At 38.2% G+C, this 14,363-nt stretch overlaps 1 protein-coding gene across 1 annotated transcript in view; it reads right to left on the bottom strand.

Annotated features, from left to right (window-relative positions):
- Window positions 1–14,002, bottom strand: part of LOC102097778 (dynein axonemal heavy chain 11) — an 87,621-nt gene extending 73,619 nt beyond the window's left edge. The window contains 3 exon segments of the mRNA XM_065051285.1: window positions 5,822–5,934; window positions 10,662–10,855; window positions 13,187–14,002. The gene's annotated coding sequence lies outside the window, so the exon portion shown is untranslated.
- Between the last annotated feature and the right edge of the window lie 361 nt (window positions 14,003–14,363).

Raw genomic sequence — 14,363 nt, 5'->3', positions numbered from 1 at the left:
TTGCAATTCATACATATTCAAATACCTAGCTGTAATTTTACAAGTGCAGATTACAAAGCAGAAGATAACAGTTGAAAAGAACTGCTATGAAGGCTAAGGAGAGACTACACGAAGGGATCTGCAAAGGCCAATAATAAAGGGGACAGCAATGGATTTGAATTGTAGAAACCTTGCAGAGAATCAACAGAAGCAATTAAATCCAACAAAAAGTAGTGATAGGTGAGATTAGTTACCCACACACAAACTTTGTAGATTATCATGTCAGGATGAAGTTTAGAAGAACAATTTCTCAATCTTTTAATATATTACTTCTTGGAATAGCTAGCTCTAGAGCTCAAATTCAAACACACTATTCATAATTTCCATTACTTTTCTCTAAAACACAAAGTTATGAGTGAGTGATTTTTCACTGTATTATATTGCTAGGCAGAAAATTCCAGCAGAACCCTAGCTATAAAATAAAACCCTAACTAGGTAACTGTGTCTTTGTTCATTATTTTTTGTGGACAACGAAAATATAAGATACAACATATACTTGTAAAGGTAGTCATAAAAAGCAGGCAACCAGATCCTCACCATCGCATAACCTTTCTATCTCCTTTAGCTTTAGTTAAGTTTGGTAAAACCACACCAGGCACGGATTTGGTGTGGCATGTTTTCAGGGTTCATTTGCATTCACCCCAGTGAATTCCCAATATTATAAAGGACTTCATGCACACAGAATAATGAAGATGCCATGCGATCTGATAACGGAAGTTGTGAGGAAAAATGCGTAATTATTACTGACTACATTTTGAGTACTCTTTGCTTAAGCAAGGAGGGTATGTTTTGAAAACATCGTCTGCCCAGGCTATAAATAACAGTAATTTGACAGCAGACTAAAAAAAAAAAAAAAAAAAAAAAAGAAAATAAAGGAATAGGAAATTCTCCATCTATGAAATGCTTCACTTCTTGCGAGACAACCTGGAAATAAATATTACAGTGAGGGTGTCTCATATAGTAACAGAAAACCTAACAAAGTTCTCCAAGATAAACCCATCCCTTTCTTTGAAATAAACGTGGATTGAGAAGGACTACACAACTGAGTAATGAAGAGAACCAGCATGGACAGAAGAACTGCTATAATGTAGAACTAATATCAACTTCCATGTAACATTCACCACTCCTAAGAAAGCAAAAATCCTCTTTTCTCAGATGTCCCATCTGAGCCTCACTCACATGTCACTCTCAATACAGATATGTCTCTTACACTGTATTTCTCGGTTCAACCTCTTCCTGCTTATCTCAGGTATGCAAGCTCTCCAGGTTCACCAAATGAACAGAGAGCAGGACAGATAACAGTATATCTTAATACCAAGGAACTGAAGAGCACCTTAAGACACACTTGGCCACTAGTCTGACAGGGCACATCCTATTCAACTATTAACACACTCACTTGCACAACTTAACCCATCAGAAACTAAATGGTGCTGCAGCAGGAGTAAGGAGCAGTACAGGGCCAGGAATCATTTCTAACTAGCTGTACACCATCACCATCATCTTGTGAGCAGAGCAAGGGAAAAGCTAAGTCATGTGGATGCCAGTCATGTCACAACTCTAATTCTCAGGGCCACAAAAAAAGACTTCATAAATTTACTAATATAGATGTATCCTTGAAAATCAGCTCTCTAAGTACTCAAGAAGGGATGGCTGACATCCAAATGAGAAAAGCCTGGAGCTTTTCATAGAGAAACAGGAACTCTGTACGAGCCTGCCAACTGCAGAAGCAGCTGTTTTGTGTGCTACAGATCTCAGAAATCCTGAATAGCTTCTTGGTTGTCTAATAGCATAACTGAGCCTTCACTTGGGGGGTGGGGCAGTAACTGTGTCTGTCCCAGACCCACCTGTCTCCTTGGTGGCAACTGGTTGATGAGCTCAGAAATTGAGAGGTGAGACTCATCAAATGATAGATAGCACAATTAATCGAACCCTTGTTTCCCATTAAATCAGATAATCACATCTGGGACTTTCATTAGTTTAACATAGAACCAAAAACCCTAAAAACATATGTTTTTTGGCTGGGATTAAAGCAGTCAAGCTGATAGTCATGTACCTATGTACCTAGTACCTATGCCCTCAAAGGAAAAACCACAAGAGCTGGTCAAAAGTCAAGCTGTGTTGAGGCTGTACAAGTTCCTCTTGGATTACCAGATAAAAAAGAAGTTTTCTGTCAGTGGTGAAACAGACTACAAGGAAAAGGCTGATGTGTCCTGATGAAAGAGGATTTGGAAATGAAAGGCAATGATTTAAAAGTAATAGCAATAATATGGACAAGATTGCCTGTAGCAATGCAGGGCACTTGCCCTGCCTGTGTTTGACATTAATTCTAGCTGGAGCATGAAACTACTGTACTGCAAAGTTCTGTCAAAAGTGGGAAGCCAGCTAAATACTGACAGGACTAAGGAGAAGACCATTATAAGGATGCCATGACTAAAGTAGTCCAGCTGAGTTTGCCTATTGGAAGGAAATTAGAGAAATGGCATTCCCCTAAAACTAGCAAATTTAATTCTTAATCCTAGGACTGCACAAAGGCCACCAATGGACTGTAAACTTTGAAACATGAGGAAAATACACAATGAAAAAATTTGTTAAAGAAAGGAAGAGCAAATATTTGTAGTGGAGATTAACAGCTCATGGGGAAAACTGGCTGCATACACACTGAGTGACAGAGATACAGTTCAGAAGAAAAGCCATATAAAAGTTATGGCTTTACAAAATATAGTAATGATTAAGAGCACCAAGGAAACAGAGAGATCAGAGAATACTGAAAGATGAAATGCTGTAAAGAGTATGCTTACTGGGAAGATAACATTCAAGGGTATGTTTGTGTAGGCCATGTGGGCTGCAAGGCATTTAGGCACAATGTTCCCATTTTTGGGAAAAAGCTGAAGGGTTGCCATAACCAAAAGAATAAAATGAAATCAGAGATCAAGTGACTGACTCACCTGGCCTCATATCCATACTTTTGAGAAACAGTTGCTTCCCTAGCCTATACTTTTCTAAGAGACTTTGGTAATGCGCAGAGTATTCAAGAACGATGACTGTACAGAGGTGTGAGATATTGAAAAACTTCTGGAGCTTCAGGAAATCACTGTGAGTCGTAGAAACTTCCCAGGTTATGGCAGGCCTTAGCACTGTCAGCACCTTACCATTTACTATGTTTGGCCATCAGCTTTGTTTGCTTAAGCAGCATTCTTCCTTTTTAATTTATTCCATTATTCATCATGGAAGCTTTTGAAATCACCACATGCACATATGTCCTTGCACACACTTGTGTTGTGGACCCATATTTTCTAATGGTGCAACCCTTTGCCTTCCGCTGACATACTTCCAACTTACACCGACATAAATTCGCAACTACATACATGGCATGTTCTCAGCTCATTAACAGCAGAATAGATTGCAAACTCCAGAGTGAAAACAAACAAAATAAAACCAACACAAAATCAAAGAGATATGGTGATTCAAAGAATACCACTGTGTAGTTTTGGTTCCTGAGCTACAGATTTCTCATAATAAAGAGAACTGCGGGATATAAAAAGATGGGTGAGCATAAGGGAAATGTGGCTTAATGCGAGATGTTGATTTTTATTAAATGAAATGGAAAAATGAGACTATATGACTTCACTGAACTTTAACATTCTGAAACTGTCTAAATTCCCTCTTTTTTTCTGTTTAACATTTTATTAATCTTTTATTCTTCAAATTTAGGGAAAGGAGGAGGTAAAAGGTCACCCAGCACTAACTAAAAGTCTATACAGATATTTGCCAGAGTGTTAACTCATGAAATTTATGTCTCCTTCAGTACTATAATGTCTCTACATTGCTTCCCTGCAACATGAATAGATATCTTTTGTTCTTGCCTCCAGAAGTGCTAATTTGCACAGTGGGGGACTGGTGAAATGGTTGCAAAGTAAAAGGCATTTAAAACCTGCTTTCAAAAAGGCTTAAAAAAAAAAATGAGATAAAAAAGGGAAGAAAGGGGAAAAAAAAAGGAGAAAGGGAAAGAAAGAAGGCAAAGAATAGAAAAGGGAGAAAGGAGGGAAAGGGGGGAAAGGGGAAAAGGGGGAGGAAGGGGAAAAAGAAAGGGGAGAAAGGGAAAAAAGGGAGGGAAAGGACAAGAATAGGAACAAGAAATGGGAAAAGCCAAAAAAGAAAAAAAAAAGAAAAAAAGAAAAAAAGGGAAAATAAAAAGGAATGAAAAAGAAGAAATTGTTGAGGGAGAAAGAAAAATACAAAGAGAGGGAAATGGGAAAGAAGAAAATGAAGAGAGATTTGAACTTTTTTTTTTTTTTTTTTGCTGTCCTTTCTTAAAAAATGTACACAAATGCATTAGTCATGAATCAGAGACAAATAGCACTGACTAGAAATAGATAGACAGAAGGTAGGCACCATTATTGACCATATCACTGAAGTCTGGAAAAGTGAAAACAATACAGAATATGTCACACTAGATCCCACAGAAGTCTCCACTGGCCTTTAAATTACAAAATAAATAAGTGAAGGGATAGAAGTGATGGCAACAAAATTAGAGATAGGAGGAAACAACAGCAAAACTAGGGCAGAACAGGAAAAAGAGAGAATATGAGAAAAAAAAAAAAAAGAAAAAAAGAGAAAGTGGTATGTTATGAAGTGTAAGAACTTCCAAAAAATCTCATAACCAAATAAGAATGGTCTTTAGATCAGCAGTGGTTAAACACTTCAGAAGATGGAGAAAAAACCCTCACAGGAGACTACTGTTGAATAACGGGCTATGGGAAGGCTCTTCTTATCCCCAAACAGATCAGTTTAATACATGAAGCAGGGAACACATATTCCTCTCAAAACATGCTCTTGCCAAATGGTTGATGGTGTTCAGACTTCTAATTTTCTTATCAACTACATACATGTTTCAGATGATGAGCAAAATTGAAGCCTGCATAAACTGAAAGTTCCTAAAGATGCCACTCCAAAACCAGTATTCCCAACTTCTGTTTTCCAGCTTTCAAGAGAGAACTACAGTCTGACTCAAAAACACTGCCTCTAAAGTGGAGTTTAAAAGAGACACCTCTTGCAATTATGGTATCATATTAATGTGTTTGCTAAACAGCTTTTGACCTGGGGTTTAGGTGTCTAACTGAAGGTTTGTTTGTTTGTTTTTGTTTTTTAAGGGAGAGGCAAAAACATTGTTTTAAAAAGACAAAAATATTTGCCCTGATAGGAAGTTCATGTATGATGTATCCCTCAGAATAGTGGCTCCTTTTGTTTTTACAGACTGTTCGAAAATCATTTTCCAATTTGGTTGCAAAAAAACCCCAAAACAACACAATAATAACAATAATAAAAAAATAATTCCAGATGCTCTCCAACCGTACATCATGGTATTATTCCCATTTTTTGCCACCAAATCTCTAGATCCCCACATTCAGAATCCAGATTCTCTAATTTTCAAAACATGCATGAAACTGCATTGCTGTCTGTTATACTTGTACCATCACAAAGACATTGTCTGAAGTCAGTGAAATTGTACCAAAGCAAACATGGCATTAATTCAAAGGGAGGTTCCCATCTCCTCCCAGATCAGTGCACTTATGCATGACAAGCAGTAGCAATTTGCCTCCTCAGTGGGCAATGCTTTCTTAAGCAAGTTAGACTCACTGCTCAAGTTGGATGGGTTGATTTGGCCACTTTCAAAGCTCCCCTACAAGTACCTGAAAGAGAAACTATCCCTTTAAAGTTCAATGAAACCACAGATCATTTGTCATTGGAAAAGATCTTTCAAGAAGTGTGTTGGTCTAATCACCTGATGCCAATAAGTCATTAATCAGCACAAGAAAGTGTTCATCTGGAACCTGGGCATCTGTCAGCAAAATACTATGGGTATGTTCTTGGCACCAGTCTTCATGTACAAATTTCCTGTAAGGAAAGGAGGCAATCACTCATATTTTGTTAAAACATCGAGACACAGAAAGTGTGAAATGCACGTTAGTGGATAGCAACGCATTGCTGACTTCACCTCATTCATTTACATATCACTAATTTGTTGCATAATATCCAAAGGGAAAAGCAGTTTGCCTCTGTTTTCTGTATAAAACACTGAGGTTTTAACATGACCTGGTAGTAAAGACCAAAACAGCCTACTAATCAAGGGAATTCCTCCATACTATGGAAGGGATATTGCAGCCATGAAAGTTCCCATCAAGAACAGCCATAACCATACCAAAAATGTCTAGGAATTGCACTGAAGAGTAAGATCAATTTTAAACTCTGCTATTTCTGCAAGAGCTTTTTTCTTCTTTTTTTTTTTTTTTTTTTTTTCCCCCCCCTTAGTGAATTTATTTAGGAGAGCTTACTCAGGTTAAAAAAAAATAAAAAAGACTGAGTAATGCACTGGTGCACCTTTTGCTGTCACACATGTGTGGCCTGGACAGAGACATGGCATGGAACCATTGTGCTATCAGTGGTACAAACGTGGAATGCTTTTTGGCATGAGGTTCCAGAAAGAAAAGCAACCCACATCACTTGTACTCAAGTGTGGCCACATTTGAAATATAGAAAAAGGTCAACGCTGCCTGATGTGAACAAGCTGCCACACAATCTAGCAGAAAGCAAATTACTGGGTTTGTTAACAGAGGCTTAGAAGTTTCCCTGCTTGGAAACAGGACCGGGGAAATGATCATCTGGGCCCACATCTTACATTGCACCTCATTTGCCCAGGGAAGGAGGGCACAAGAAGTTAGACACCATATAAACACTGAAGAGCACACGGCACTTTTCCAAAATAGAACAGCGTGTACCTCCCTCTGAAAACAGATGTCTCAGGCTGCACACACTGTGGTGGTTTGGTCACAGCCCAAGGCTAACAGTAGGGCTTTTTGGGGACCATGATCCACCAAATTTGGCCACAATCAGATCCTTATTTAGCCATGTCTGAGATTCAAAAGCACCAGTTGTTGTCCACATGGAGTGAAGAGGAAGAAAATGTTCCCTCCTTCCCTGTTTGCTCACATAGACAGGGCTCAGCCTTACAAGGTCCTGAAGTCTGTAAGCCTGATAGAGCACCTCATTCAACTATAGTCCTTATCTTTGCATGTGGCCAGTGTGATTAAATGACTCACAGGTAACAAGGACAAAACTTTGCCCTCTGTTTACCCACATCCATTTTATTCCACTAAATCACAGAACCTCAAAAGATCATCTAGTCCAATCCCCCTGCCAGAGCAGGAACATATAGATGAGGTTACACAGGAAGGTGTCCAGGCAGGTTTTGAATGCCTCCAGAGTAGAAGACTCCACAACCTCCCTGGGCAGCCTGTTCCAGTGTTCTGTCACCCTCACTGAGAAGAAGTTTCTTCTCAAATTTAAGTGGAACCTTTTGTGTTCCAGTTTGTACCCATTGCCCCTTGTCCTATCATTGGTTGTCACAGAGAAGAGCCTGGCTCCATCCTTGTGACACTCACCCTTTCTATATCTGTAAACATTAATGAGGTCACACCTCAGTGTCCTCCAAGCTAGAGAGCCCCAGCTCCCTCAGCCTTTCCTCATAAGGGAGATGCTCCACTCCCTTAATCATCTTTGTTGCCCTACGCTGGACTCTCTCCAGCAGTTCCCTGTCCTTCTTGAGCTGAGGGGCGCAGAACTGGACACAATATTCCAGATGTGGCCTCACCAGGGACATGCAACTACATGCAAAAATTTGTAACAAACGGCTAACTTTAAATACCAGAACTCCAACCAAATCTTTGTAGTGTCTGAAGTAGCTGCCTTGGAAAAAGTGGAAAAACTACCAAAATTCTGTGAAGCATACAAACAGATACTAAAATATCTTTTGACCACCCGTTTCTCAGAAGTGAAGAGAAGAGGTAAAGCTGGAAACCACAGGAATCACAGGTCTTGTTATTGTAAACTACACGGTTTTGCCTGTGATTTTATCAAGCCTGTGCAACAACAAAAGAACAAGTTCTTGAAGTGATGAACTCAACAGACTCAAATAATATCTAATAGTTTACCCTCAGCTCCTGGATCCCGTCATCTTTCTTCACTGTGATTTGGAGAACCTCCAGGGAGCAGATGTATGCTGCCAGCCTCAACAAGCTTTGTTTATCGCTACCACCTACTCCAATCAGAAGTGCATAACCCATAAGGGCTTCTAGGATATGACTGATCCAGCACCTGAGGGCAAAAAACCCCAATTACATATGCTTCAACATTGTTAGCCAAGTTTCTCAGTTTCTTTTTACTGCACCAAGCTTGCTTTTTAATTTTTTTTTTTTCTTCCCATCCTTCTTTCTTTCTTGTCTGCTTGTGTGGTAATGTACTACTGACACCTAAAGGTTCATTAACTTCACATCAGCATTTTTTTTCCCCCAATATTTGAGCAAGTGGAAAGAAAAGCTGTTTCCCTTTGTGAAATATTGAAGGTCTGCACTAGCCTCTTATAATGACCAGAGCTGTCTAGTTGCATATTCTTTGCAGTGAGCTGCTCTCCAAAGCATCATTACAAGATCCTGATGGACCCTGACTGGACTCAGAATAAAGACCTAGTTAACGTGAAGGGAGGTTGACTGGTCTTTAAGAGCACACGAGGATTCCACATCTGGCAGTTCGCATCACAAAGACTGAGGGATGATGAATCACTTCATGAAAAATATTCATCAAGCATTAATTCACGCTTGGAACATCCAGGCCAGACTACTTAGTACATGTTTCTATTTGCTGATCATGGAATACTACAGGGTGAATGAGGGCAGATGAGAATGTGGCTCAAAATTAGACAAGATTCAGTTGCTAAAATTTTCAAATGTAAGTAGTGAGGCAATTCTTCCCCCCAAAAATACGTTTGAGACATTAAAGAAAATATATAAATGATGAAAATATCAGTTGCAGGATAAGTATCTAAAAATTATTATTTTTTTTTTTTTTAATATCAAATACAGATTCTAAGGGATTACAGCCTAGTATTAGCAGACCAGAGTCTAGATACAGCATGTTGGACTTCTTTGCTTGATTTTGCTTCCATGTATCCATGAAAATAAAACAGGAAAACATCCTCCTCATTCTCTTTATGTCTCATGCCACTGAAAAAATCATCCTTGAAAAAACATCAGTAAGAACTTTCTTAAATAAAGGGATAATGTGCCTAATCTGGTTGCATCTAACAAAGAAGTAGAAACCTGTTCAACCAGAACATTACTGGAAGCCAATTCTCTTTGACCTCACTGTAGAACTTTGTCTGCCTTATTCATGATTTCACAATGGATCCATAGAAAAACCCATAAAAGGTGTCAAAAAACTTTATGGGATTTAATTTCACATACACTTTTCTGGGCCTACCAAACTGTAAGGCTAAGATATCCTGCCACTTTTTTTGCCAAACTGGGATACTACTCACGGTCACTAAACTTCAGAGAGAAGATAATGGCTTACCAACATTGTCAAGCAAAACTAGCGATACCTGAGAAGGCTTCTGCCTGCAGTTCTGATGATTATCACATCAACCTCTAAATCAGCAGAACAAAATCTGCAGTCCCTATGAAAGATCCATATGATTATCTTTGTAATATAAGCTCTTTTTAAATCCTCTTGGAGAGAAGCTTCTACAATAGACTGCTTTGTCAAGAGTGCCTTCTTTTATATAGCTCCTGCCTGAATATGTGCAAAGTGAAAAACGATGACGTTGAAATCCTAGTCCAACTCAATTAGAAGAAAAGGTTCCACGTTAAATGATTTGACACTGCAAATAATAGAAACTACTTTAACAAAGCTAAGCTCTGCCAGCCTAAGCCTCTGTCTCTTTCTAGAAATCACTGATATTATACATGACCAGAACAACTGTATAAATTGAAGAAAGATTACAAATAATGACAAAGAGCAACAATGAAGTCTGAGCCCCACTTATTCAGTAAAATCTTCACTTCAACTTCTAAAAACTGGCCAGTTTTCTTCTGTGCAGGAAAGCAAAGCAAATGTAGTTAATCAGATTTCAGAAACAGAAACTGAGATTTAGGGCCATGATAGGTACTAAGATATTGTTCAACATAAGAAAAACAATTTACATTAAACTGAGATAAGAATATATATGGAAAAAGAATCTATGGATAAATAAATTAAATAAATCTATGATGACACTTCGAAGTCTGGACTGGTTTAGATTTTAAAAAGTACAAGGATAGGTAGCAAGGCAACTTCAAGTCTGCCATGCAGTGGCATCATTTAGTATATTCTTAAGGTATTCCTTGTCCTTGTTTTGAATTACTCCAGTTTTAAAAGTATTTTCCTTTTCTTGGAAACAAAAAGATAAACATTACTTTTCTTATAAAGAAACCATCAACTAATTAAAAGATAAGGCAGACAGAGAATAGGTGGTGTCAATTTCCTTGCAGCACAAAAATGGATGAATCTCTGTTTAAATAAACAAAATGGAGGTTAGCTTTAGTACTGAGCCACGATCTACTCCTCCATAATGGCACCAATAAAGTATATTTAGCAGAACTATTTCTGCATGATGCTCTCGCATAAGCCTTCCAAGTAAGACTGTTAGGAGTCTGCACTGCAACAGTCTCTGAATGGTGAAAAGCAACAACAAGCAAACATCGGTACCATCATGAATAATTATTTGCTTCCTTTGTAGATATTCCACTTACACATACTGCATGGCATCCTCAAATATGACTAGGTTCATAGAAGCATGCATTTCACTGTAGCTTTCTAGGAACTCTTCAAATATATTCCTCAGCGGTTCCCACACTTTCACTGGCTTGTAGCAAGGGTCTGCTCCGTCGTTTGCAAAATGGCAATAAATGAGTGGAGACTGCAGCAACACTTGGTCTTCCACATTCTACCACATAGTGAGAGAGAAAAATAATAGTTAAAAATTCCACAAACACAGCACATGAAAAACATTTTCATGAAAAAACAGTCCACTAGTGTGGCAATTGATGTTCCTATGCACTGAAAGACTACATGTAGCTACAAGTATGGGCTCAAAGCATTTGCACAGTACATCCAAACAGACAGGCTCCAAATAAACTACTGATAAAGCTGTCTATATCTTTAATTGTTCATGTCTAAACTACTTTAAATTAAGGAACAATAATTTCTTTGTGATAGGAAGTCACTGCTCAATGTATAGGCTGTTTCAAAAAGATGGACCCTATTTGAAATCACTATATTTCTGCAAGCACGAGTCACCCATGAATGAAACTCTTTGCACTTGAAAGGGGGGACAGAGAGTTTCAGAGGTTACTAAAACTTGATAACTCATTAAAACATTTATAAATTTTTGTGTAATTGTAACCTGTTGCCATCATGAAATATACTGCTTTGAATTTGGGTCCATCTTTTTAAAATACCCTGTAGATTCAAATACTGCCAAATACCTCTAAGTTTTCTATCTTTTTACTCCTTTTTTTATTGGCAACTAGAAATTAGAAAGGAAGGGAAAAAAGGACTAGTAAACAAAGTTGATATTTTCCAGTTCCCATTTTTTGTCAAATAAATTCAAATACTCTCTCCCTTTCTCTCTCCCTGCCTCCCTCCCATGGCCTCCATGCCTGCCACGTGTCAGAAAACTATTTTCTTTTTAAAAAACCAAATATACATGCATTTAATATGCTCATTTTAGCTCATGTTTCTGCTGCTTTGTCTGCTGCAAAACTAGCATGATTTTAAGTGAGGAGTAGAAATAGCATTGTGGTTCTCACTTGTTAATTCATCCTTGGTATTGGCACCAACAGACATTAATTCCAGAATAAACTGTATATGCAGTAGTACTATTCAATATGTGACATTATTTTGTCTGATACATGTCTGATACAATGAACAACACTGACAGGTGTTATAGTTCATTATGTATGACAGGTTAAGGAAACAAAAGCATACATAACAAAACTTAACTGAGAACATGAAGGCAAATGAACATACTTGTAATACTTGTATCCTAGCTTATATTTGAAGTGTTTCCACTATGAAAATCAGAAAGGTGTATTGTTCCTCATCTCCATACAGCAGAAAGAACAAAGTGAAACCTGTCTTGTATTTTCCAGTGTCTTAACTCTTTAGTACTTTAATTCTGATAACAGATACTTCTATTTGGATAACCAACAGTGCTCAGAGTTCAAAAAGTACGTGCTGTTTTACTGGCATGCTCTGAAGCCCAAAGAAATACTGCAATTTAAAATTATTTTAAAAATTACTTAATTCAATTTTTTTAATATATATGCATATATATGCATACATACACACAATACTCTAGTTGAGCTATTCAGGGAAAGAAAACTAATAAAAAAGGAACAATTAGGAAAGGAAAATAAAAGCATACTGTTCTTGTGGTTTGAAACACAGAATCAGGAAACAGAAAATACAACTTGTTTCCACATAACCAGTGAAGAACATGAAGAGTCTTCTCCACAGCTTGCCACCTCCCCAGTCTGGTGAAGGCTCAAGTGGAAGGTGAAGGCTTTAAGTTACTAACAACACCACAACAGAGATATTTGACAGTCCTCTGTCAGTCAAACGTTACAGTCAAAGTAAGAATGATCACCTCTGAATCTTCTCAAGGGGAAGTTTCCTTGGTTCCCCTTTTTCATTTACTCTGGCACCTGGTTTTCCTCAGTGAGGAAGACATTTGCATTGGGGGCTGAGGAGAAAAAGATTGCATGCTACTGCTACCTACAGTTCCAGTAAACTAGACCTTTCGCTACCCAGTTTATGACTTGCTGGTATTAGGCAAAATGCTTTCAAGCTACCAGCTTACCTCAAAATACCTATGCATAGTGCCCATCATCATTTTATCAAAGAAATTACAGTCTGTTTTCCACCAGTTTATGCCCATAGACACGTGCTGATTCATGAAGCCAGAGACATTGAAGATCATTTGGTTGCTGTAAACATTTGGGTGTAGCAAGCAGGATGCTCTAAAGATAACTAGATAACATTTTTTTTAAGTGCTGTCATCTGAGACAAAATAGGCTACGCTTAAGGAAGACTAACTGATATTCAGCAAAGATATTAATCATCCTGAGTAGATACCCGTTACACATTGTTCTTGAAACTATATAGTCTTTAAATAAGAACCAGAATGTCTATAAATTAGCAAGTTCTTCAGCCAACAGAGTGTGCAAAATATAATTTAAACAAAAGTCTCCTCTTCACTGACTGGCACACTTACGTGACTCATTATGGTTTGATGCTCTTGTGCACTACAAGACACAGGGAAGTATCAGCGTTCCCAGGATCTTGTACGTTCATTAGTTTTGCAATACTGCTCAAGAAAACAGGACACAGATTATCACAACAAAATTAGCACCTCCTCAGCTGTCACCTCAAACTTCCTTCCTTAACAAATTCCACACCAGGATGGGTACAAATGTGCATAATGGCCAGTGCACCCTTATCAAACCAAGGTAACTGTTGTAATAGGAGACCTGAGAAATCCATGCCTCCTTTCTAATGGTTTGTGATGATCCATGGGGTGGGCAGGCAAGAATAATATTACGGAACAGAACAGAGCTGCGCTCCGAGGAACTGAAAAGCAGGTAAAGCCAAACCAGGATCAGATTCACCTGATTTTACAAGAGGGACCAATATTTGTGGACCATGTTATATCCTCCCTTCATTTTTCTCTTTAACCCCTGGTCTGGTGTTTGGCTACTAGTTTCAGCCCCTGCTTCAGAGCTTCTTCAGTCTGTTTCACTGCACCTAATCTCCAGAAAGTTGTCTTCCCTCTGGACAAATGTTGACCTTCTCTTCTCAAAATCATACGTAAGCATAGTGAACTTTACTAACCATTGCTCTAGTTCCACTAAGTATCTTTTCTTTCTTGGTTTTCTACCCCTTTACTCTACCTGACCATAGTCACCTCAGGGAAGGGACTACTGTCTACTTAGTACAAAGGGCATCGTTTCTTCATCAGTCCACAGACCAATGTGCATCACTAAATAATTAAGAGCAGCTGTAATAAGAGTGTTGCTAGATAGAAAATTAACCCATGATACAGACCTGGAAGATGTTGGAGAGGTCTCTCATGTTAAAAGATAGAGTGGAACTTAATAGCAGTTGTTGGGACGTTTTGAACCACTGCCTGGCGAAGGCATATGGCTGCTTTTATGGCTGAAATATTCTTGATTACTGATGGAGTAAAAGCATGTCTCTGGAAGTGGAAGCAAATGATACTGCTACAGATGGTAGTTGGGAAATCTGAAGAAGGTAAGTTCAAACAAATACTGCAAAATGTCTCTGAAAATGAAAAGGGAAAAAGAAGATTCTATAGCCTCAGACAGCAGAGTCAATGACATGTTAAATAAAGTTAATAAAATGTTAAATGACAATACAGCCTAGTGAAAATA

The sequence above is a fragment of the Columba livia genome, chromosome 2 (genome assembly GCF_036013475.1).
Source record: "Columba livia isolate bColLiv1 breed racing homer chromosome 2, bColLiv1.pat.W.v2, whole genome shotgun sequence".
Classification (NCBI taxonomy): domain Eukaryota; kingdom Metazoa; phylum Chordata; class Aves; order Columbiformes; family Columbidae; genus Columba; species Columba livia.
Note: the sequence above shows the minus strand (reverse complement) of the source record. Positions and strands in the feature narration are given on the sequence as shown.